This window comes from Lactuca virosa, chromosome 3 (assembly GCF_052849685.1).
Source record: "Lactuca virosa cultivar CGN04683 chromosome 3, Lactuca_virosa_CGN04683_v6, whole genome shotgun sequence".
In the NCBI taxonomy this organism is placed as follows: domain Eukaryota; kingdom Viridiplantae; phylum Streptophyta; class Magnoliopsida; order Asterales; family Asteraceae; genus Lactuca; species Lactuca virosa.
In genome coordinates, this window is record NC_136428.1 from 72,902,440 (window position 1) to 72,928,145 (window position 25,706).

The 25,706-nt window shown below is 36.3% G+C and overlaps 1 pseudogene; it reads right to left on the reverse strand.

Annotated features, from left to right (window-relative positions):
• Positions 1–862: 862 nt before the first annotated feature.
• On the reverse strand, positions 863–25,686 carry LOC145163664 (uncharacterized; annotated as a pseudogene).
• Between the last annotated feature and the right edge of the window lie 20 nt (positions 25,687–25,706).

Consider the following 25,706-nt stretch of genomic DNA (forward strand, 5'->3'; position numbering starts at 1 on the left):
GACACATGTGAATTTCTTTACTGACCCGGTAGAAGGAAGGTCATCCCTTAGACCGGCTGACGTTTTGATTTTTGGATGGGTTGGAGGGAAACACGCATTTGTGGACCTTACAGTGGTATCCCATCTCGTAGACTTGAGGGCTGGGGGTTCCACGATAGGATAGGCTGCTTTAAAAACTGCTACAGGCAAGGTCACCAAACATGAGAAATCGTGCATGGAAAATTAACACGTGTTCATACATTTTGCATTTGATATGTTTGGTTTCCTCATGTCGGATGCGGTTGAGCTTCTTAATAGAGTACAATAGATCATGCATAGCAATGTTATATCCCTTAGCTCTATGAAAGTAGTCTTCAAAAGAATTGGCTTTACCATATAAAAAGACTTAGCGGCACAGCTTGTTGTCCGTTTGTCATCTCACTCATTGTACGATGATAACTAAAATTATGAATATCACACAAAAATCAAAAGGAAATAACTTTATACAGTATTTAATTAATTATTAATTAATTATTAATATATTACTTCTTAAAAGGAGGATCTGAGAACGAAATTTTGAGGGATACTAAATCAATTGATCCTAGCACCATAACTGAGAGTTGTGCCCTAACCTTCAGCACAACTCCTCACTCTAATGGTCCCAACTCTCAATCTCTCCCAATCTCACGAATAATATTAAATCATTTGGTAGTGTTTTAAGTTATTGTCTTATTGTTTTTTATTATTACAAGTAACAACCAATAGTCTTTAAACTCTTAAAACCGCAAAAAAGACAGAAAATACCCAAACAAGTTATGTGAAATCTGAAATGTTTATATGTAGATTAAAACCGCACAAAAAACACATAAAAATTGCACCAAATCTACGCAGTTAAAAGCCAAACGACAATCGCATGAAACTGAAATGCATAATAAAGAGAAAAATCACACCACTAAAATAACCACACCATTCAGTTCTATGGTTAAAATAATCATATTTACGGTTTGCGGTTCGGTTTTGGCCAATAACCGCACCGTACTCACCCCTACCTACAACTTCTCAGATCCTAGAAGACTCAATACAAAACACATGAGCCTCAATAAACAAATATTGAACATTAATAATCTTGTTTCGGATCAAACTCTGTAGAAAAACACACACAATGTCACACTCGTTTTCGTTTTCTTGGTATGTATTTGGATTAATAAAATGTTTGGGGTTTTCTCTTGGTGGCGGCGCGATGGACTAAGGGGCATGGCACGACCTATGTCGTAGAGCGACCCTTAATGAAGACCGCAACGCGGCGGCCTGATAGGCCAAACCTTAAAATCCTCGGTTTTCCAGCCTATTTAAGGGCACAAACCCTTAGGGTTTCGTTATTTGTCAGCCTCCAGAGAACATTCTCCTATCCAAACCCATAGCCTATTTTGGTGATTTTGAGTTCTTATTTTCCCTTTGTGTTATTTTTGAAGAAGAAGATTGTTATTTGGTGTCCTTAGAAGCAAGTTGTTGAAGTAATCTACCTTCATGTGACCTTTTCTAGCTCTGTAAGTCTCTAAGATCCAATTTTTAAGGCTTTTGCATGCTAGATCTAGGTTATTGGTGGTTTTGTGATCATTTTAGTCCCCTAATCTTAATTTTCTTGGAGTTTGAGGAACTCCAGAGCTTAGGAAGAACATTTCTATGCTTTTGAACTTTTGTGGTGGAGAAAAAGGTCATGCATGTGCTTTCCTTGAACCATGCACTTGGCTTTGGCATTTTAAATGGATTGTTCGACTTAGGGTTTACTTTTGTGAGTGATTAAGCCTTGGTTAAGGATAAAGTTGGAAACTTTATCCATTAAGACCATTATAGGTTTCAGATATTAAAATTTGAACCCCTGACTTAAGTGTTTAAGAGCTTAATGAGAGGGTGGTTGAATAGCCAAGAAGCTTGACGTAGAAAATAGGAAACCGCGACACGAGTCGCAATACCCAATCATGTGACATCCCCAAATTCACGGCCAGAAAAGACCGGTTTCATTTATGCTTTTAAAATAATTTCAGAGTAAATCCATTGATTTAAAAGAGTTGCAGAATTTATCCCCAAAACAATACATGATAAAATAAGGTTTATCAAAGCATTTCTTAAAGAAATGTATTTTCATTATATATCAAAACTCGGGATGTCATGTTCCGATACAGACACAAAAGCATAAACAATAAAACATAGACCTTACACAGTTATATACAACTACTGGTCTATAAACAAAAACATCTTCACAAGTTCTCCAACTTATGCTCTCGCGCCACTACCTGTAATACAAAGAAACTGAGTGGGTCAGGCTTGGGAGCCTGGTGAGCATATAGGGTTTTCAACCCACAATAAATAATTATATTTAATTTCACCAACCAACAATAACCCGATTACCCATTCCCGTTATCCTCACTTTACGTCCCTAAAACAACAACTATCACAAGGGACCTAGTCTAGGATTTTTCATCGGGACGGACACTACTACAAAGGGGTTTCCTCAGCAATGAATGTCCTAAGGCAACCATGAGGGGGATAGAATACAACAAATAAACACCCAAGGTCACTACACCTATAGGTTATGAGCCTGCCAGCGTTCCACTGAGCTGTCTAGAAAAGTCCGTGGTCGTCATCCATATTCTGCTGGACGACTAGATCACAATCACATCGAGGCCTCTCATCATTTTTATTTCATCACACATCACTATCTACCCATGGTCTACCCAACATATTTGTAGATAATATATACTTGTTTATATACAGCTTAAAACCTGTATAACATATTCATTCAATACTCATACCACATAACAAATAGTATATAATCACATAGCACGTATTTCATAGAGTATAATTCATATATGTGTATTATAGAAGGCAACTACACACTTACTCATATCATATATCTAATACATTCATCAATACTTGTATTAAAAATCGTGTATATGAAAGAGACTATGCACTCACTTGATAAGATGATGCTCGGACAGCACTACGGTTGTTAAAGCAGTATTCTTCGGTGAAATTGTGATCTCTTCACACATCGGGCTTCTCGCGGGCAGAGCTTCGGCTCGAAACTATTTTCTTCTCGGGATATTCGGTGCTTTGGGACTCGCTTCGGGTCTCGGGATTGATACCGGGGCTTCGAGGGTACTTCAAGACGGCTAGAGAGAGTATCGGGAGTGAGAGAGTGAAAAAGGAACAACCAAACCCGGCTGCCCCTTGAACTTCTATTTATAGGGCTGAGAAACTATGCTCGCGTCATGAGCCACTTATGCTCACGTCGTGAGCTCGAATATGTCACTGCGTTCATCATGTCCACTTTCCGTGTAAGGTGTCCATCACCTGCTCACGTCGTGAACACTATGCTCACGTCGTGAGCTCTGACACGGGTGGAAGTTCGTGCCCCGAACTTCAGAAATTCAAATCTTTCGCATACGAGCTCCGTTTTCGACGTTCTTATATCCACACGTAAGTGAGATTATGCTCTACAACTCTCGTTTAGACTCCGTCGGCTAATTTTGAATTTAACTTTTATTATATTATTTTTAGTAGGCCGGGACAGGAAAACTCCGTTAGAAATTCATAACTTCTTCATCTGACGTCCGTTTTGGTCTGTCTTTTTACCGTTGCATTACTATCGATGAGATCTTCGATTCTCATTTAGATTGTTTCGGCTAGAAACCACTCGATCTCATATTCGAACTTTGGGTTGCATACCGCTAAGTCGAAACTTCGAAAAATCATAACTTCCTCATACGAAGTCAGATTTAGACGTTCTTTTTATGTACGCTCTCGGTTTAACGTATTCTACAACTTTCGCTTAGATCACTAAGGCTAAATATCGCTCTATCGTAAATTCACTATATACGTCACATAGTGTCGTACCGGTTCTGTCGCGAAACTTCTACAGGTCATAACTTCTTCGTTATAACTCGGATTTCGGCATTCTTTATATATTCGGAAACCTTGCCACGACCACTACAACTTCATGTATAGATATAGGGCTTATCTAACATTTCATTTTGACGCTTATTTTTATCCTTAATTCATTTAAGTCACACAATTAAGCACAAAACACCTAATACTCAAATAATACATCTTTATTATTTCAAGACGGGTTACAAAAGTTAACCTAGATTATTACATCGACATTAATGACTAGCCCAGAAACACAGGCGTTACAAATCACGATATATAGTTTTGTCTCCTAGTGGACACGATGCGGCCAAGATCTGGTTGTCGCACGTTGACCGTTGACTTTTGTCCAAATTGACTTTTGATCAGACTTTGAGGAATTACGTTAGGAGATGACGTTTGATACTTATTTGTAAATTAGGTGGTTAGTGTTGTTGATCCATTCGAGTATGTGAGTGCTGGCAGTTCGAATTTGTGACTCAAGTGAGTCTTCTCACTATAGTATGTAGGACACTAGGTGTCAATGTGTAATAGATTGTCTTTGTGACCTTCTTGTATGAAAGACTATGGGGGAACATAACACTTATATGAAAGACTATAGGGGGACCATAACACTTATATGAAAGACTATAGGGGGAATAGCACATATATGGAAGACTATTGGGGACCATAGCACTTATATGAAAGACTCTGGGGAACCATAGCACTTACATGAAAGACTATGGGGGCTATAGCAGGAAAGACTACAAGAGGACTGTAACACCCACAAATTCAGGCCAGACATTTTAGGGATTATAAATTATGAATATTTATTTTATTGAACAATTAAATCCTCGAAAAGGATAATCATATGTGATACGGGTTATATAAATGATATTTATATATGACACACATATTTTATGGACAAATATTATGGGCTTATAATAGTTATATAAAACATTATTATAAATTCAACGAATTACATTAAATAAGCGTTTAAAAATAAAAGATTATTTCAGATAAGTAATCTTAACGAAAGTTGTAATAGTCATGATGACGATTTTGTGGGTATAAAAAAGGGTTATTGACATAGAAGTACAATGATGTTTTCCGTTTGGTTTTAAAAGGTCTTTCAATTAATGTCCGTACCTCTGACCCCATTAAAGTGACAAATTACCTGCCAAATTAAGGTTTTCTCCATTTTTTTCCCGGTTACCCGGTTGGTCAACGGAAGTCAAATGTGACGTGTTCTGTGATAGCCGGCTGGTGTCCAGTCTGCCTACTATAAGGATTCAATAGAACAACATTCACTATTTCCTTACCCTCCAAAAACACTAACTCTTTCGACCATGTCTTCCTCCTCCGAATCGTATAACCCCGTCGCCATTTACCTGATTGAAGTGAATCCTCCCTACTTGTGTCGCGATCAGCCTGCGTCAAAGCTCAGAGAAGCTTGGAAGTCTAACAACCCAGGTCATCGCTTCTACAATTGCGCAAAATCAATGGTAAGCCTTCGTTACAATCGATAAGTTTTAAACCTAAAGTTTTGATTTTTGTACTGCAAACCCCCTATTTTGATCGATAAAAAACCCCATTTACGATGAGGAAACCCTAAATTTTGAACATTGTAGATATCCAACGACAGTTGCAACTTTTTCCAGTGGCTTGACCTGTAAACCCCCGTTCCTGGTATGCATTTAAAACATTTTTTTCTTCTTATTTTAGAAGCTACTCGACGAGTCAGTGGCCCTAACTCGTCGAGTAGCAGCGGGTCAGCACGTGGAGTTGGCGTGGCGACTCGACGAGTCCATATTCCGGACTCGGCGAGTCCGCCAGTCTGGATGAAGCCCTAATTTTAGGGAGTGTACCCTATTTAAACACCATTATAGCCCCAACCCAGCCTCCTTCACCTCTCAGAGACTTATTCCTGAAACCCTAGCTTCCTTAAAGTGTGTGTGAGTGATTTTTGCCCTTGTGAAGGAATCTTGGTGCATTGTTGAGCAAGAAGAAGAAGGAGAAGGTAGAAGAACTCAAGGAAGAAGAAGTAGATCCAGATTATACTCCTCTTTGGCCATCCTTTCTGGTAATAAAGCTTTCATCTTGGTTATTGTATTGCTAGATCTATTTTGTCCCCAAATTGATGGTTTTGAGCTCAAAAACCCCAAATCCCTAGTGATGAAGCTTTGTAATCAAGCCATATCTCAGATCTAGCCTCTCTTGAGTTCCAGGAGCTCAAGAAGGCCACCTTTTGGCAGCCATGGCCTTGTTCTAGACAAGTAACCCCCATTATAGCCAAGTTTGAGTGTTATTGCTTCATTGCATCATAGATACATGTAAAGTTAGCAACTTTACGTGTTCAGATTGTCCCAGAAACCCAGATCTATGAATTGGATGCACTGAAACTGATTAGAATCGGCTGAATAGAAACTGCATGCAAAGGACTCGGCGAGTCGTTCTTCGGACTCGGCGATTCAGGTCACGAGTCTTAGATTCCCTGTTTAGTAGTAGCGAGTCTGTTAGTGAGTGGAGTAAAGACTCAGTGAGTTAAGACATGGATCTGAGTGTAGAAGGACTCGACGAGTCTACGTCCTGACTCGGCGAGTCCAAGACAATCTTCTTCCCACAAGAACAGACTCGACGAGTTGTTCATACAACTCGACGAGTCAGATAAAGGTTGACTTGATGTTATTATAGAAGGAGAACTCGTCGAGTCTTTGCTAAACTCGACGAGTAGAGTCGGGAAAGGGAGTAGAAGGAAAGATAGGGACTCGACGAGTTGGCGGCCCAACTCGGCGAGTCAGGTCAACGGATTGTTGACTTTGGCCAGGGGGTAAAATAGTCATTTTGCCCTAAGATTAGTTATCAGTGTCTGATTAAGTGTCTTTTGGGAATTGTAGTCGGGGAGTTACCGGAACAGCAGTCAGACAGTTCCCGAGCAGCATTTCAGCAGTCGGCCTTACGAGGTGAGTTTTCCTTCCAGTAGGAACGGGTCTACGGCCACAATGCCGGCCCGTTTAGTTAGCAGTAGTTCCGGACTACAGTCTGATGCAGTAGTTCAGTATGCTTGGTGTCTTTGTGATACAGGCATGGTATGTGTTATGTGTTCCAGACTATGGTCTGATGCAGTATGCAGTATATGTGTTCATATTATATGCTATGATTATGTTATGTTATGTTCAAGCAGTTCCGGGCTTCGGTCCGATGCAGTTCTGGACTTCGGTCCGATGCATTGGGCAAGGCCCTAGTTAGTTCCGGACTTCGGTCCGATGCAGTAGGCAAGGCCCTAGTTACTTCCGGACTTCGGTCCGATGCAGTACCGGACTTCGATCCGATGCAGTGGGCAAGGCCCTAGTCAGTTTCGGACTTCGGCCCGATGCAGTGGGCGAGGCCCAGTATGTGCTTTATATGTTATTGTATGGTATGTGGTAGTTTGGGGGAGCTCACTAAGCTTCGTGCTTACAATTTCAGTTTTGGTTTCACGTACTTCAGCTAGCAAAGGGAAGGGCTCGGGATGATGGCATGGCACACACCACAGTTTTAGCCTGGGAGTTAGACTCTGATATTTTGATATGATCTTGACACTAGTTTCGATTTGATAAATTTATTATGACATTTTGAGATACATGATTCATGGTTTTATCTTTTAATATTTGATATTATGGTTTAGTAAAGTTTTCAAACAAAAATTTTTGGGTTGTATTTTTGGGATGTTACATGACCCAGCATTACCAAAACACTACAAGGATACGTTATGGAACATGAAACTTAGGATTGACGACCTTTTGGTTAGCAATGGTCAAGTTTTTGAGTTGCAGAAGAAGGTGGAGAAGCACAAGCTGCTTAGGAAAGCTGAGAAGGAACTTGCTGAAGCTAGGATCCAAGAACTACTCATTGAGATTTAAAGGTTGAAGAAGATGTTAAAAAAGGTTGTTTTGATTGCTCTGGTCTGCATATTGTTTGTGGTCATGTACTTTAAGCTGTAGTTGTTGGTGTAAGATGTTGGGTCATGGTGTATAGGTGCTTTTTGGAACAGGGTGGATATGGGGATGTTCTTTTGGGATGGTCTTTTGGGTGATTAGATATTTGGAATATGGTCTTTTGGGATGCATGGAATCTATTCTATTTTAACTGCTCTTTATGGTTTCCTTGATAGTATACTGCATGAATTGTTATAGTGCATGAATTTTTATATAATATCATGCATGAGTTGTTATATGGTCCACAAACAAATTCCAATAAATAGCATGGTCCACATAACAATTCCAGGAGGGACAAGAAACAATGGACCATCTAATGCATAAAAAAGACACAAAGGACAGTGGATCCCACAAGATAATATATTAATAACCAAAGTGAGTGTCATACATTACATAACAATTCCGACATAGAATATTTAAAAGCAAACATCCTAACATGTTTTTAATACATAATAAAAGAAACATCACATGCAAAAACTACATTAAGTTGACAGGTTTTTCTGAAGTGCTACCCTCTCCATCTTTTCCTATAACTTTGGTTGCCAATTTTTTCTTGATGATCCTTTCACTCTTTTTCCTCCTCTTAAGCTGGGGAATTACAACATTACCCCTCACCCTTGTCACTTGTGTAGTCCCACTTTCCCTAGTACCTTGTGTATCCCCACATTCCATTCTTGTCCTACTTCCACTTGCCTCTTCTGCAGTCCTTTTCTTTACATTTTCACCCTATTAAATGAAACATAATTAATAAAAAATAAAAAAAATAATAAATAAGAGTTTGTATATACCTTTGTTGTCTTAGTCCTCTTAACCCTACTACCATGTGTATCCCCACCATCCATTCCTGTCCTACTACCACTTGCCACTTCTGCAGTCCTTTTCTTCACATTTTCACCCTTTTAAATGAAACATAATTAATAACAAATTAATAAATAATAAATTGTATTTACATTTGGTGCCTTAGTCCTGTTAACCCTAGTTGGTAACTTGTTTCGTCTTGACCTATCAACATTTGGACATGTCTTCTTATTATGTCCTTCCACTTTGCACAAACTACATGATATCTTCTGTTGGATTAGTGTCTAAGTCCATAACTATTTTGGTATGTACTTAACCCGATTATGAGCATGGTCCTTTTGGGTTGCCTTCACCATAGCAATATGTAGGATGAATTAAGGAGAGAAAGGTTTAATTATGATTTATTAATATATTATAAGAATAATATATTAAAGGAGAAATCATAATGTTTAATTGATATTAGTCAAGAATTAATTGAGAATTAATTTTGTGGCTAAAAGAGATTAATTAAACTTAGGGGACTGGATTTGTAATTATAAGATAATTGCAATTGGGCTATGGATTACCTAAATAATATAGGTTGGACGAATTCTATGGGAAGCCCATAAGGAATTCGTCCAAGGGATATGTTAAAGGAGTCCATGGGCTGCTTAGGGCTTAAGCAGCCAGATTAGGGTTTCCTAGTTGTAAACCCTAATAGCCTACATGTATATAAAGGACCCTTAAGCCCCAAAAACGTGGACAAGGTAATCCTTTAGGGTTTCCAGCCGTTTTTGGTGTCTCCCCTCTCCTTCCTCTTCATCCAAGTTGCTTAGTGGTGTTTGTGACTCCATTAGAGGTGCAAAACTTGAGGCACTAAGGTTTCTGAAGCCAAGGATTGATTGTTATTGCTATATAACAATCAAAGGTAATTACTAAACCCTTATTTCAGTTATTATATGATAGATCTAGGGTTTATAGCTTTGGATATTCAATTGCATGTTCATTAGACAAACTAGATCCAAAAGCTATTAGGGTTTGCATGTACACCATAGGAATGATGTATTGCTCGAAACAAATCAGTGGTATCAGAGCCTAGGGCTGTTTGTTACTGAATTTGATGCTTACTTGATTGAAAATTGGCTGAAAAACGATTTTTTTTGAATTTTGGGGCTGGACTCGCCGAGTCCATGACTGAACTCGCCGAGTCCACTGGGTACTCGACGAGTCCAGTGCTGACTCGACGAGTCAGCGAGTCTGGCAGCGTTTTTTTGGCGATTTTGTTGTTGTTTTGGATTGGGATACTTACCATAAACATTTTTAATTCATAAGATCCGATTTTTATTGATATTGGGTGATTGTCCTTACCAAAATAGAAGATAATTGTCAAAATTTAGATAATCTTTTGTTTTATTAGATAAAGATTGATTATTTGTAATTTAGATTTGAATTATCTTGTGAAAAAGTTTCAATTTTCCCCTTTAGGTTTTATAGTTTAAATTTGAACTTAAATGTTTTGTTTTTGAAATTTAAATAGTTAAACCCTAATGTTTTGAAAAGTTTCAAAACTTGCCCTCAAGTTTTGGAATTTAAATTTTTGATTAAAAGTTTGATTTTGAAATATTTAAATTCTAAACTCTAATGTTTTGAAATGTTTCAAAACTTGCCCTTAAGTTTTGGAATTTAAAAGTTAATTAAAAGTTTAATTTTGAAATGTTAAATTCTAAAACCCTCGTATTTTTGAAAAAGTTCAAATTACACCCTTATGGTTTTATTAATTAATTAAAGTGTATAATTAAAAGAGATTTAATAATTCCATAAAGTTTTGGTTTACATTTGATTAAATTAAAAGTATAATTTATTAAATTGAACCACCTAGTATTTTAAAAGTGTAAAATACACCCTATACTATATATATGTAACATTAAAAGTCTAATATTATATATATGAGTAAAGAGTCAGTCTTACCGTTAGTAGGCCTCATTCACGAAGCTGGTCTATAAGGGGTGTTTAAGGAAATTGCCTATAAAATGGCGATTGAATGGGTATCCACTCTTACCCACCGCACTCTTGACTAGTGGAGGGTCGTTAGCCGAACGGGTAGGATAGGACGAAACCTTCCATTATAAGTATAATGAAGTACAAAGTAACTACATGCTTTTACAAATTCCCAAATCATATTTACTTTAGGAAAAATGTGGAATTGTATGCTAATCCATGGAATTACACTTTGTACCCTTGTCGAAACGTTAGTGAAGCGTGTGTGGTTAACCGGCACACTAATTTGGGTTTGGCATTGGTGGCGAAGGGTAGCTCGATGTTTATCATAGATCAATGGAGCGTGTGTGGCTAACCGGCACATTGATTAGGTGATAGTAGCAATTGGGTGCACCACGTGATTCGTATGGTTATTCACACCTTGTTTGTGATCCTCGGCATCCCAGTCGCAAACTTGAAGTGCATAATCGAGATTTAAACATGCCATTGAAAAGTTCAATGAATCTCAAAAGATCTAGGAGTTTCAATTCATTTAAAACTTAAATTTCTTTTTCGTTTTTCATGGTGGAAATTGGTAAATCGTCATTTACCTACCTTCAAATATTCTGCAACTAGATTACGGCATCCCTCTTCTAGGTTGTAGAGTATTGTGTTGGATCCTAGCCTTGATGTTTCATTTGGGTGTTACATCAAGGATTCTAATCAACTTAACTTGAATTTTCTCCCGTTTTGTAGATGTCTAGTTCTGACAATCATGGTCTTCCCAAATCCCATGGAACAAGCTTTCCAAATGAAGATGATGTTCCACAATATGATCGAGGATCAAGAGATCATGCTTCACTTCCTCCACCTCCTCCAATTATTCTCCCTAACCCACAAGTTCAAAGGCTTGAAAAGTTCAAGCTCACTCAAGCCCTATTGGCAAGTAAACACGAAGATGGGAAACATGTGTGTGCACACGTCTTGGAGATAAAGTCACACATTGACAGGTTAAGGATGTTGGGTGTCGAGATTTCAGGTGAGTTGGCTGTTGACTAGGTTCTTCAGTCGCTTCCTGAATCATATAGTGAGTTCGTTAGAGAGTACTATATGATGGACCAAGACGTGACCCTCATTGATCTCACCTATTTGCTTGTAGCTGCTGAATCAGCGATGATTTGGCGTGCTGGTCAAGCAAATTTGTCTGGTGAATCAAACTCCCAAACTTCAATGGACACTGGCAACATTGGAAGTCCAGAAAGGACTAAGTATGAGATTGTCCCATGTGCTGTGCCAAAGGAGTCCATTTGCTTTTATTGCCAAGAGAAGGGGCATTGGAGTCGAAGCTGCCCAAACTACCTGAGAGATCTAAGAGATGGGAGAGTCAAGACGTATGGCTCTACTTCAGGTGAAATCCAATAACTAACTCTATAAGTTCCTATTCTTTGATTTTCAATACATGATGTGATAAGATTACATTTTGATGTTTTGTAGGATCGAAGAAAAGAGAGGAAGCTTAAGGGAAGAAGTAAGCTGAATCTGATCGTGAAGAAATGGATTTCGATCGCATTGCTTGAAGATCGGATTTTTGAGCTACTACTCTAGAGTTAGGATAGATTGATAAGAAATATGTGATAGCATAGTTTTTCAGTTGAATTGCATTGTAAGGACAAATTTTTCCGCAATAAAATAAATTTTGATTTTGTCTTATTTATTTATCCTTGCAGTGGCATGTATGAAAAATTGATGTTTGAATATTTCTACTATTAGCAATAATGGATTTGATTCTTAATTATGTTATTTGTGGAAATGTCGAGAATTTGCCAAATAAAGGAAGATTCTCATCGCCCAAGTTTCAATTGGACAGAAACTTGGAATCATACAACTTGGTTGCGTGATGAATGAGAAACTTCATATTTGGAGATTATACTAATTCTTTGGCAAAGTGTCAAGTGAAGGACTAGAAGATCGAGTACACTAGGTTGTGCGTTGATCGAGTCCACCACAAGAGTGATAAAGATATTCGTCATGATTTACTAAAGTTTAGTAAATATGGTTATACTTATAAGATTAAGTATAATTCTGAGTTGATTGAAAGAGTTTCAATCAATAGCAAAACGAATAAGAAGAATCAAGTAGGCAGAAAGATAAAAGTTTCTCTATTCTAAGAAGAAGGGAGAGTACCTTTTATTGTGTTTTATGATAGGTCTTAATGATTAAGAACCATGTCTCAATTGATCCTCTAAGTGAGTCTTAGTACAATTGCATGTCTAAGAAGAGGAATCGAGAATTGTAGAAATGGTTAAATCAAGAAGTCAATCATTCTTCGTTCCAAAATCAAGTCTTAGAGTCATACTCTAAGATTGTGACTTGAGTGACAAGTCTTAAGAAGGTTTATGACACTCATCAAATGTGGAATTTGGAAAAAAGTTTTCATATTCTTGCACATTTGAAATTGGTAAGTTGTGATGTCTTGGATAAGTCAAAGACCAACTAAGACCAATTGTGTGAAGTGTTAAGCTTGATAAGAAGCTACACTAACTCTTGAATATTTGTTTGTCAAGAAATGTTTCTTGACAAGAGAATCTTATATGTCAAGGACTCAGTGGGAGTCTTAATGGTCTTTAAAAGTTTCAAGAACAAATCAAGAGTAAACCTAGTTGATCATCACTAGCACATGACTTGAGGTTTAAAGCTTATCGTGGATGCCATACTCTTTTCTGTGCCATTCCAATTAAGTTAATATGCATGTAAGTTCTATGAGTTCTCATTTGAATACATAGAGATAAAGCACCTTGATCAATGGAAAGTACATTGATATGAAAGGGTGAGTTGCTTGGAAGACATGGTGGGCATTCATGTTACCATGAGGCAAGAAATCGAGATTGAGCACGTTCGGTCCATATGAGTTTGGATTTGTCGCAAAACTTCGTTTGGACAAATTCACATGGATAGGAACACATACATCATAAAATCTAAGTGTCATAAGGTTTCCCTCATTCATGAAAATGATTGTGAGGAAATGCTTTCACTAAGAAAGATTTTAAGAAGATAGCAATTGTGAAAATTGTATTCTCAAATTCGATTATGATTACGGCATCCCTTTTCATAGTTCGAATTGTGAGATTTGGCAATTGGTCTGAACATTTGGGACTTAGTAACATAAATTCTGAATTGTTTAGACACACATGTGAGCTATCTAAGGCAAAGGTGTATGAGCTTAAAAAGCTTAGATAAAGGCTTATCAAAGCATTAGGTATTAGAAATATGAACTTAAGGAATTCAATAAGCATTGTTTTCTGGAAGTGGGAGCATAAGTGTTATGCTGGTAAGAAAATAATCATCATGTTAGTGGGAGCATGATTATTATGGTAAGTATTGCAAGTTAGCAATATTAATTATAGAAAACAAAGATTCACTTTGCAAAGTTGCAAGGATTGAAAAGTTGTTTTGCTATAATTAAGGGAGAGAATATTATACTTCGTTTCAAAATTCTAAAGCTTAGATCAAGAAATGTTAATAAATTTAGTCAATGATACATAGTGCATTCTCAAAATTCGATTATGATTACGGCATCCCTCTTCATAGTTCGAATTGTGGTTACAGAGCACATAAAATATTATGGCAGAAGGCTGATAAAGTATCACGTCTTTATGTGAGACATTATGCATCGTGTCCAATACGCTTCGGGTATAGGATCGATTGCATATGCTATAATATTTGACCATTCAAAAATTTTCCAAATGCCTAGGGCAGTAAGAGGGAAAAAGGACTAGAATCGGTTTTGACTAAAATAATTAAACAACTATCAAAGGACGATCTGAGGTTCACTGAGGATTTGTCGCTTGTGAGTAGTTGGAAGTATAGTACTGGATGGACTATATTGACATTATTATGAATAGATAAGATTCTATTAAGAATGAGTTGTCATATACCAAATATGGAAATGTTTCCATAAATGGGAGTTGGAAATTAAGAATCTATGTAGATTAGAAACTTTTATGCAAAAGGATGTTCGAAGGAATGTACTTTGAGTGAGAGACATCACATCTATAGAATTGTTTTGTGACAATTTCTAATAGAGTACTTTGTGATTTCATTGGCCAAGTCTTGATGACTTTTGTGCTATGACTTTACGAAAGGATCGTTGCATAAAATGTTAGAATCTGACATATTCTAAAAGTGGCAAGAATTTGGTATTCTTACACTAATGATAAGGATTGGGGATTGTGAAATGAGTTTCATTGGAAAAGTTTTTCAATTGATCTATTTTACAAAGTGTGGACCATAGGAAACCAAAGTGTGCATGCTTGGAGCATGGGACAATTGTGGTTATAATTTGAGTAATAAGTTGATTTTCTGAAACAGTAAGCAATGAATAATGAGTAATCAATATGGTGTTTAAATAAAAGTGTCTTTATTTACGCTCAAAATTTTTGGGGCCATATAGGATTAATATTATTATTGCGTTTCACTTTGCATGTTTTGACTTCCAGAATAACTGGGTTATTCGAACCTCCACAGTCGGTCATACGTTGGAAGTAGGTATGAAGGAAGACTGTCATGAATATGTCTGTAGATTGTCTAAGTGTTTAGACATAGCACAAGTTTGCTGCAGAGTTCATGAGTGCTTTGATAAGATTAGAGTATTGGATCAAACCCACGCTCACTTGAATCACTTCATGGTTTTTATCATGAGTAATTGTGAGACGATAACATTGTATATTCTTGAAACCGAGACGTGTAAGTTGTTATTTGTTGGTCGGTTGCGCATTGATAATAAGAAAACGCACCAGTAACTTGGTGTTATAAAACTTATTGTTGTGTGTGATTCGATCAGTAAATGCAAGCGAGCATTTGAGTCGAAGTTTATACATTCCTTTTACCCAAAGTGGGATAAAAGTGATATCTGTGGGCCTCTCAATGATTTAGTGATGACACCCTAAGCGCTTGGCCAAGCCGAGACTAAGTTGATGTGTTCAATTATAGTCTGTTGTCAGTCGTCATAAGTCGGAAGTCGGGAAACAGTATAGAGAGAATGATCAAATTCATGTCTTGTGTCTATACGATATCTTGAGAATGGAGGAATATATAATCCCTTATCTAAAGGACACGCGCATCTGATAAGATCAGAGTTGACATCGGCTTTTGAAAGCTACGATTGCTGATCAGGTTCTGAAGTTATACAGAATAGTTATTAGACTTATCCAAGTGGGAGACTGTTGGATTAGTGTCTAAGTCCATAACTATTTTGGTATGTACTTGACCCGATTATGAGCATGGTCCTTTTGGGTTGCCTTCACCATAGCAATATGTAGGATGAATTAAGGAGAGAAAGGTTTAATTATGATTTATTAATATATTATAAGAATAATATGTTAAAGGAGAAATCATAATGTTTAATTGATATTAGTCAAGAATTAATTGAGAATTAATTTTGTGGCTAAAAGAGATTAATTAAACTTAGGGGACTGGATTTGTAATTATAAGATAATTGCAATTGGGCTATGGATTACCTAAATAATATAGGTTGGACGAATTCTATGGGAAGCCCATAAGGAATTCGTCCAAGGGATATGTTAAAGGAGTCCATGGGCTGCTTAGGGCTTAAGCAGCCAGATTAGGGTTTCCTAGTTGTAAACCCTAATAGCCTACATGTATATAAAGGACCCTTAAGCCCCAAAAACGTGGACAAGGTAATCCTTTAGGGTTTCCAGCCGTTTTTGGTGCCTCCCCTCTCCTTCCTCTTCATCCAAGTTGCTTAGTGGTGTTTGTGACTCCATTAGAGGTGCAACACTTGAGGCACTAAGCTTTCTGAAGCCAATGATTGATTGTTATTGCTATATAACAATCAAAGGTAATTACTAAACCCTTATTTCAGTTATTATATGATAGATCTAGGGTTTATAGCTTTGGATATTCAATTGCATGTTCATTAGACAAACTAGATCCAAAAGCTATTAGGGTTTGCATGTACACCATAGGAATGATGTATTGCTCGAAACCCATCATCTTCTTACCCTTTTTAGAAACTCTATGCTATCCACCCTTTTCACTCACATCTCTAACTCTTTTAGTTTTTGGCCTACCAGGCATCCTTCTATTCTTGGGGGGTAGAGGTGGAATGTAATTAGTTTTAGGCCACATCTTGCTTCCATTCATTGGATAAATTTTGTACTGGTAGGTCTTCATATACATTGCTCTACAAAAATAAGGATCCACATATTTCTCAACATCTTTATTGAGGTAGCTAATGGCAGCCACAGAATGAACACATCCATAACCATTAAGTTGCCACATCCTGCATGAACATGTCCTCTTGTCTAAATCAACATCATATGCCTCACTTCCTGACCTAGTCTCAAACTGGTTGAGTCCACTTGGAAATACCTCCCAAAACCTTTGATTAATCTTTAACTCATTCAACCTCGGCCTTATTTCAGGTGAAACATCACTTGACCATCCATTAACTTTTGCAGTGAACAGCTTGTTCATCATATACATTCTCAATTCTTCAAGCATTGTGATGATAGGTTTCTTCCTGGATTCAACTATAACTGCATTGAAACTTTCACATCCTCCCTTCTCCACACTAGAACAACATCTACCAACTTGATAGTAAGCTCTTGACCATGTTCTAGGGTCCTTCTCTATCAAGTAGTTACTTGCCTCTGGACTCATAAGCTGAATATCCTTCATTATTTCCTTGAAAGATTGTTCTGTTGTTGCATTACATGCAGACCAAAACTTGTTAACAAATTGTGCCCCTGGAAACTTTTTACTGAAGTTGGCCACAATGTGCCTTGCACATTGCCTATGCTCAGCTTATGGTAACAATTCCTTGACAACTTCCATATGACCCTATACCAACATACAAGTAGTTAGAAATGAATTGGGTAATGTACTTTGTGAAAGAGAAATAATAAAATGTTTTGCTTACTTTGTGTTGGTCTGACATAAGAGTTAAACCTTGTCCCATACCAAGATTGAGATCATCACTTAACAATGACAGAAACCATTTCCAGATTTCCTTTTTTTCAACACATACCACATCCTAGGCAATTGGGTATATTTGGTCCCTAGCATCTCTCCCCACAGCACAAAGCACCTCACCAGTAACATACCCTTTCAAGAAGCAACCATCAATTCCAATCACCTTCCTTCAACCTTCTAACCACCCCTTCTTTACACCTTCAAAACAAACATAAAACTTACTAAAGTGATTAGTTCCATCTGGCATTGTAAGAACATCCATGCTGACTGTTGAACCAGGGTTGGATCTTCTAATTTCCTCTCCATAAGACCAGAGCTTAGCATAATGCTCAATAAGGGTACCTTCAATAATATTCATATCATACTATTTGGCCCTTTTGCATTGGTTAATACTGACTTTAATACCAATTTTCTTGATGACCTCCAATCGTAGTTGCCTAATTGTCAGTTTCTGTCTATGCAAAAACTCCTTGGTGTAGTGGCTACCAATCCATCTGTAATTGACAATAGAACCCAATTTGTAGTTCCTAGCACATTGATGCTCACTTTTTAAAGATTTGATTTAAAAACTGTGTTCTGTACTCATCCAACTTGCCCATAACCTAAAAGTACAAGCACATTTACAACACAATACTAGAAGCCTCTTACTGTCATTCTTTTCGAACCATAGTTGATATCCATTTTTAACAGCATAATTACATAACATGCTCTTAAGTTGTTTTGGATCCTCAAATCTCATGCCTAAAATTGGTTCTTGCTTCTTCCATTGTACATGAGGATTAAAGATAGGATGTTCCTCAAGTACATCATTGTCCAATTCCTCACTATTATCTATCTCTTCAATCTTTTTCTCTTCTCTACCTTCTGGGCATAACTTGTTAAGAAACTCATCGTCCTTAGTCTTGTTTAGTGGGGTACAATATTTCCCATTGATTTCATCATCCAAACCAGCATCAAACATATAGGCTGGTTCACGATCGGGGATTCCTTGTGCAGTTTCTTTGTCATCCCCCTTGATCACTGAACCACTTTCATCACTTTCTTCATCGAACCAGTCCTCAAATCCTTCCCCAATATGATCTAAATACAGGTCTATTGGCCTTTCAGGTGACTGATAAGCAACATCAATAAACACTTGATAATCCATTTCGTTAGTTATTACCCTAAGACCATTTGCCATAGTGAGATCACGTGCTAAGTAATAAAGTTTCTCAAAAGGTTCTCCAACAAATCTATCTAGAAATTCACAACACCCATGTAAATCCATTCCAGAGAAATCATGGTCAGTAAACATAAACGTTTCACCTCCAGTATATCTATGTGGGTGTCTTGTAAAAACACTGTTATAGTGTAAACGCACTTTCAAGAAAATAGGGTCTAGGTTCGCCATGAACTTTAACTAGAAAAGAACCAGATGAACTTTATCTACAAAAGAACCCTAGACGAGAGAAAACTTATAGAAATGGGAGAGAAAAGCCCTAGAATCTTCAACACTTCAACACGATTTTGATAACCGACTGGAGTAAAGCCATTTTTTGAATAGTTATATGAAGGCGTTGACATGTCATTGATGAGATGTCATTTAATTGAAGAAATATAAAATCTAAAGGCCACGTCACATTTAATTATCGGGTAACCGGCTTTAATGGTATAAACGACAAGTAATTTGTCACTTTAGTGAGGTAAGAAGTACGAAAATTAATTGAAGGACCTTTTAAAACCAAACGGAAAACATCATTGTGCTTCTATGTCAATAACCCTATAAAGAATGCCCAAATATGACTTCATATGAGAAAGTTATGATTTTTCTAAGTTTCGCGTTCAATCCAATACGATAATGTGTGCCATAAAAAGTGAACCGGAGATAGATTGCTTATTAGCCTAAGTAATCAAAACGAAAGTCGTAGTAATAGTAATAATAAATGTGTATATATAAAGAACGCCTAAATCTGACTTCATATGAGAAAGTTATAATTTTTCGTAACGACACAGTATATTAGTATGTGTCACAGACTACGAAACAAAAATCGATCGCTCGTTAGACAAAACTATCTAAATGAAAGTTGAAGTCCATGAAATTACGAATCTGTGAACGGAGCTCGTATGCGAAAGATATGGATGAAACTTGGTCCTTACTCTTCAAGCGCGGCGAATTCGATATAGATTTGTAAATTTGAGATAGAATGAGAACTAGCCGATGGAGTCTAAATGAAAGTTTTAGTACTCGGAAATACTAACGCATGATATTAAGAACATCGAGAACGGAGCTCGTATGCGAAAGATATGGACGAAACGTGGCCACTACTCTTCGAGCGAGGCGAATTCGATACAGATTTGTAAATTCGAGATAGAATGAGAATTAGTTGATGGAGTCCAAATGAAAATTGTAGTACTCGAAAATACCTATGCGTAGATATAAAGAACGTTGAAAACGGATCTCGTACAGGAAAGATAAGGAGGAAACGTGGGGCCTACCCCGTGATCAGACCCTTATAAATAAACGACGAATTCTACATCTTTCCTTGCTCAATTCCTCTAAACTCTCTTTAGAATTCTTCTTTCTTTCTTATCCGATTCTTCCTAGTTTTTAGAGTATGTCAGCGAAGCTCTGAGTCGTTAGAGAATCGAAGAGAGCCGACGAAAAGAAGTTTTCAGAGTTGAAGTTCGGCCCGCGAACTTTCTGAACTTCTGTTTGAAAACTCGGTAAGTTAAGTTGCACTTACTACACTTTAAGTACAACTTATATTTATGTTCATAGTCGTTATTACGAACTTATAAATAAGATTTATCAGTAATACCAATCGTTATACCGATCGATCTACTTACAGGAATGATGTCTAAGCTATATCTATGAGGTGTTTAAAGTAGATTTTTCCAAACAGTATATAGTTATATGTCAAACAGATCATAACTCCGATACGATCTTACCTTGTTGGTTCTTATCATCTATAAGTCGTTATTTCTTTTAGGATTATTGATAAGTCTAAGAAAAACATTATAATGACTAAACTTTATATATACGAACGAATACTAAGACTTAATAATATTCGTGTTTAGATCATTTTAAAGGGAAATCTAAAGTGTCATTCAAAGAGCGGGCCTTCCTACGAGTCTTCCACCTATATAAGGTGAGTGCATAGTTAGTTTTAAGTATTTATTTAAAAGTATTAATTATCTGTTGAAAGTTTATTTGTGAATTAATTGCATATTATCTGGAACATTTGTTAAATATATATATGACAACATATATTGTGTGAACCAGATATGGTTAATTATGTGTTAAATGTTTATATGATATTATTATATGATAATCTTAAAAATATGTATTATTACTTAAAAGATTATGATATATTAAAATACTTGATATAATGTGTTAAAAATATACACTAACTTAGGATAGTGTTGTCTAAACAGAGTTAATATTAAAAGTTGATTTCAAGGATTGTAATATGGTCTAAGTTTAAAACTAATACATATAAATAATATTTAGATCCAATTAAGTTGGATAAAAGAATAATCACATATTGTATTGTGATAGTATAGTATAAATAGGAAAATGTTTTGGAAATTGATTATAAGCATTATAGTCTTACCTAGTAACGAAATAAGACTTATAAAGGGTGCTTAGTTCGAGTTAAATCAAAGGGGTTGTTAGTTACACCTTGTATTGTAAAAATATTACATAGGCAATAAATTGTGTTGATTACAAGATTTGTAATCTTGTCTAGTTATACACTAGAACTTAAAGGGGATGCTTAGTTTGATTAAGTTTGGATATTGGGTAGCATCATATTAAGGGTATGTGTGATAGGAACGAAGAGTAGAACTCTGCTCTATGACACTATCAGGTGTCGATGTACGGATTACGTACATGAGTACAATAAAGTATTCCTTTGGATGACCAAAAATGGTGGGTCCAGATCAGGAAATTGTAACGGTATGTCTGGTCATCTCCCATAGTAAGATGACAACACTTGATCATTTTAGATGGTCTTATGAATTACATTGCTAGTTTAGGCTAAAAACCCACAAACGTAGATGAAATGGGATACCATATTCATCAAATACTCTTATGGATTAAATGGCCTTTATGACTTACATCATCCATGGAATCCCCTAGTTGTGTAGTCAAACCATTGTTCTAAACGATTCACTGGGCGAGTTGATTCTTCATGATAATCGTGGACTAGGATTTATGAGAATCGGTTAGGATGGGTATGTATAGGTGTAATGTTTTATAGATATCTAAGTTAAGGGATATATCTATATTGTTTAGTAACAGATGCTTTTGCAGGTTTGATAATTATAAATTATTATGATAATAATATTGTGGGATTGAAAATCCTATGTGTCTCACCACGTTTCCCAAACCGACTCACTCATATTATATGCATCACAAGTAACATAGTTAAAGCTGCTGGAACTTGATTGGGATGTCGAGTGATTAAGAAACAACTTGCAATAGTGTTCAGGACCATTAGGTCTTTACGTTGTAACAATGTTATGTATGGAACTTGATTAGGATGTCGAGTGATTGAGAGACAACCTGCAATATTGTTCAGGACCATTAGGTCTTTACATTGTAACAATGTTATATATTATCCTCATAGTTTTTGTATTTTGAAACAACATCTTTAATCAAAGATATTTTAATAAAACGAAACAGTTTTCGCAAAATGTTTTATTGTACTGGGTTTTTCTGCGAACAATGATATTATGATTTTAAAGCGTAAAGAAAAGTTTTTTTGGTTCTGAGAAATAGTAAATGTCACGGGGACTGTAGCAACGGAAGTGGGTGTAAGGCTATGGATGGACCATAGCATTCACATTGGATATGTGGTATTTTAGGGAATTCACTAAGCTTTGTGTTTACTCGTTTAGGTCTAAATGTGTCAGGTTGGTTTGGCAGCAAAGGGAAGGACACGGTCTGATTGCATCGCATCCATGCCCATGTTTTAGAGACTTCTGCTTATCTAATTTCACTATCCCATTTTTACTCTAATTTGATTATGGTTTGTCAAACTTAAAAAAAAATATTGTTATTACTCTTTTGAGAACAAGATTTGCATTACTATCTTTATTTTAAAAATAACAATTGTGGTTTGAAGTTTAGGATGTTACACACGAGTTGCACCAACCAGTTCTACAAGTGATTTTCCTTAATATTCTCATATGACGATATACAATTTGATATATGCATGTGGAAAAACTCATTCGGTTATTCAACAGTGTTGGTCAACCAGTTGACCACCTCCATAGAATGCAGACTCATGTCCATATTCACACCAAAACCATAAAATTCTCTAAAATTACCGGCGTGTTCATCAGCTTAATCAGGACTTCCACCACTACCAGAGGGTTGTTCTCTACCACCTAGCTCTGGTAGTATTAGTGGTGTTAAATTGCAGTGGTACACTAGTTTTGGATCATAGTGTTAACTCAAGTAAAACTTGTTCTTGTTAGTATGGAACTAACAAGCCTTTTAGGTATTTAAGGTTTAGATCACGAACGGTTGCACCATGACTCGTGTCGCACACATCCTGGTGCCTAAAGCAATTCGTGGTATAAGTTAGGGTTAACCTAAACGAGTTCACCATCTAGTACCGGGAAGCGAGGCAGTTTAGGGCAAGTCCGTAAAGGGTAATTCCATATAATGATAAAGTTTGTATTAGATCGGTAATGGTCTCGCTCTGGTCATCGGAGACGATCTTCAATGGCGTGAACTCGGCGACTTGATGTTACAACTATGGGGGATGTCGAGATCCAGTATCGCATTTTTTGTAACGATGTTTTTGAAGAAGCAATTGAATGGCTCGAGATGGGTTTTAAAACATCGTCATTTGTTGAATGTATCTAGAGCAGTTCTGTTTCGATCAGGATTTCCCTTAAAGTATTAAGCCTCGAGCCGATTTTAAGGCATCGTTAGACCCTAATTGGGTAAAAGAAATGAACGAAGAGATGGAAGCTCTTCACCCTGATCGAAAAAAAATTTAAAACATAATAAATAATAAAATTAAAATTAAAATTAAAAACAAAGCTGGAAAATTACTGACTTACCCTCCGGTCGAAAACCAATTGGTTGTCAGTGGGTATACAAAATAATATATAAGTCAAACAGGGAGGTAGAAAATTATAAGGTTAGGCCCGTAGCTAAGGGATATAATCAACGTGAAGAATATATTATGAGGAAACTTTCTCACCTATTGCTAAAATGGTTACTGTCTGTTAGGACTGTTATTGCTCTTATTATTAATAATAATTGGTCTTTGATTCAGCTTGATGTAAATAATAATTCTTTTTTGTATGGAACCTTGAATGAAAGTGCGTAAATGTCTTTACCACAAGGTTATCAGGTTGTGCAGGCTTTTAAAATCCTTATATAGCCTTAAACAATCCCCAAGGAAATGGGATGAGAAGTTGTGCTCCTCTTTATTTGATTTTGGTTTTGTACAAGGTATGATTGATTACTTTTTATGTATGAGATCTAAATATTCTACCGTTGTTATGTTACTGGTTTATGCTAATATAATACTTAGTGGTAATAGCATTGATGGAATAGCAAAAGTTAAAGATTTTTTGGAATCGTAATTTTTTATTAAAGATCTAGGCAAGTTAAATTTTCTATTAGGAAATGAAGTAATTGAAGTTTATGGAGGGTTTGCCTAACTTAAAGGAAGTATTCCGAGTTTGGCATGCGCGAGTGTAAACCTGTTAAAACCCCACTTGAGTCGAATGTTGTTGACAAACTTGAAAGAATTGATAACAAAGATGATTTATTACAAAACATAACAAAATTTCAGAAACTGGTTGGAAAATTAATTTACCTAACAATTAATACACCTGGTAGCTCTTATGTTTGTACAAGTGTTAAGTCAGTTTGCATAGTCCACGTAAGTCACATCTTAATATTGCATTGTAAGTTTTTAAGGTTTCTGAAATGTAATCATGTAAAAGGAATTAGTATTCTTAAAAGTGACTTTATGGCTTTAAAAGGATATATGTTGATGCAGGGCTAAATGTTTAGTTACCGGTTTTTGTGTATATATAGGAGGTTCAATGATTTCATGGAAAAATAAAAAACGGTATATTGTTTCTCGCTCTTACATAGGTCGGTGTTTTTCGTGACAGTGAATCTGCAATAAAGTTGGCATTGACCCAGTGTTTAATATAAATAAAAATAATAAAAATTAAAATTAAAATTAAACATTTTGAAATGGACATTTTATAAGAGAAAAAGTTTCAAAAGAAGTATTAAAAATTATTAAAGATCGAATTTGAAGAGCAACATGTTGATATTTTAACCAAGTCTTTTGGGTACACTGCAACATGATTTTCTTATAAAAAAATGGGATTAATCGATCCATTTCAAAAGGAATAATGCTTTTGTGTTTAGCTTGTGGGGGATGTTGAAATATCTAATATTTCATTTATCCACAAACTAAACCAAGGTACAATAATCATTTTATAATTCTAACTTGATTTGTTTAGTGCAGGTAACTATAGGGGCTTAATCGGACGACAAATGATTGTTGATTAAGGCTGAGGATTGAGAAATGGATTGGAAGTGACAAGAGGGTGATTTTGCGTGGACTGCAGCTCGCATTGTGAGAAGTTGTTAAAGGCACGCAGGTCATCTCAACATGATCCAGTATCAACCTGTGGTATATAATGCTTAAACTCTGTGTGAATTGTGATCATATAATAATAATATAAAGTCAAGTTTTTAACATTAAAATTCGTTGAGCAGCATACTTAAGATTCAAGCATCTCGAGCAATAATGACAATGGATTGTAATCGACTTCTTAACGTTTGACTAATTTAGATTCGCAGTTTCTGTATTAAGAATTAAATTCATTTTAGTTACAGTCTATATTGGCTTATTTAGTTAATCATTAGATTTTGTGTTATACTGTATGTATCTACTTATATTTGAGATTTTTTATGCATGCTTTAAGTTAATTAAAAACTATTTCGTCCAAAAGGATTTGCGATAGATCAAACTCACCTCCTTCCATCCAGCGGGTTTTCCATATGCTGATATGCGTCCACCCTTTTTCTAACCCCATTTGTAGCCATCCCTATTCTCTCTACGCTAT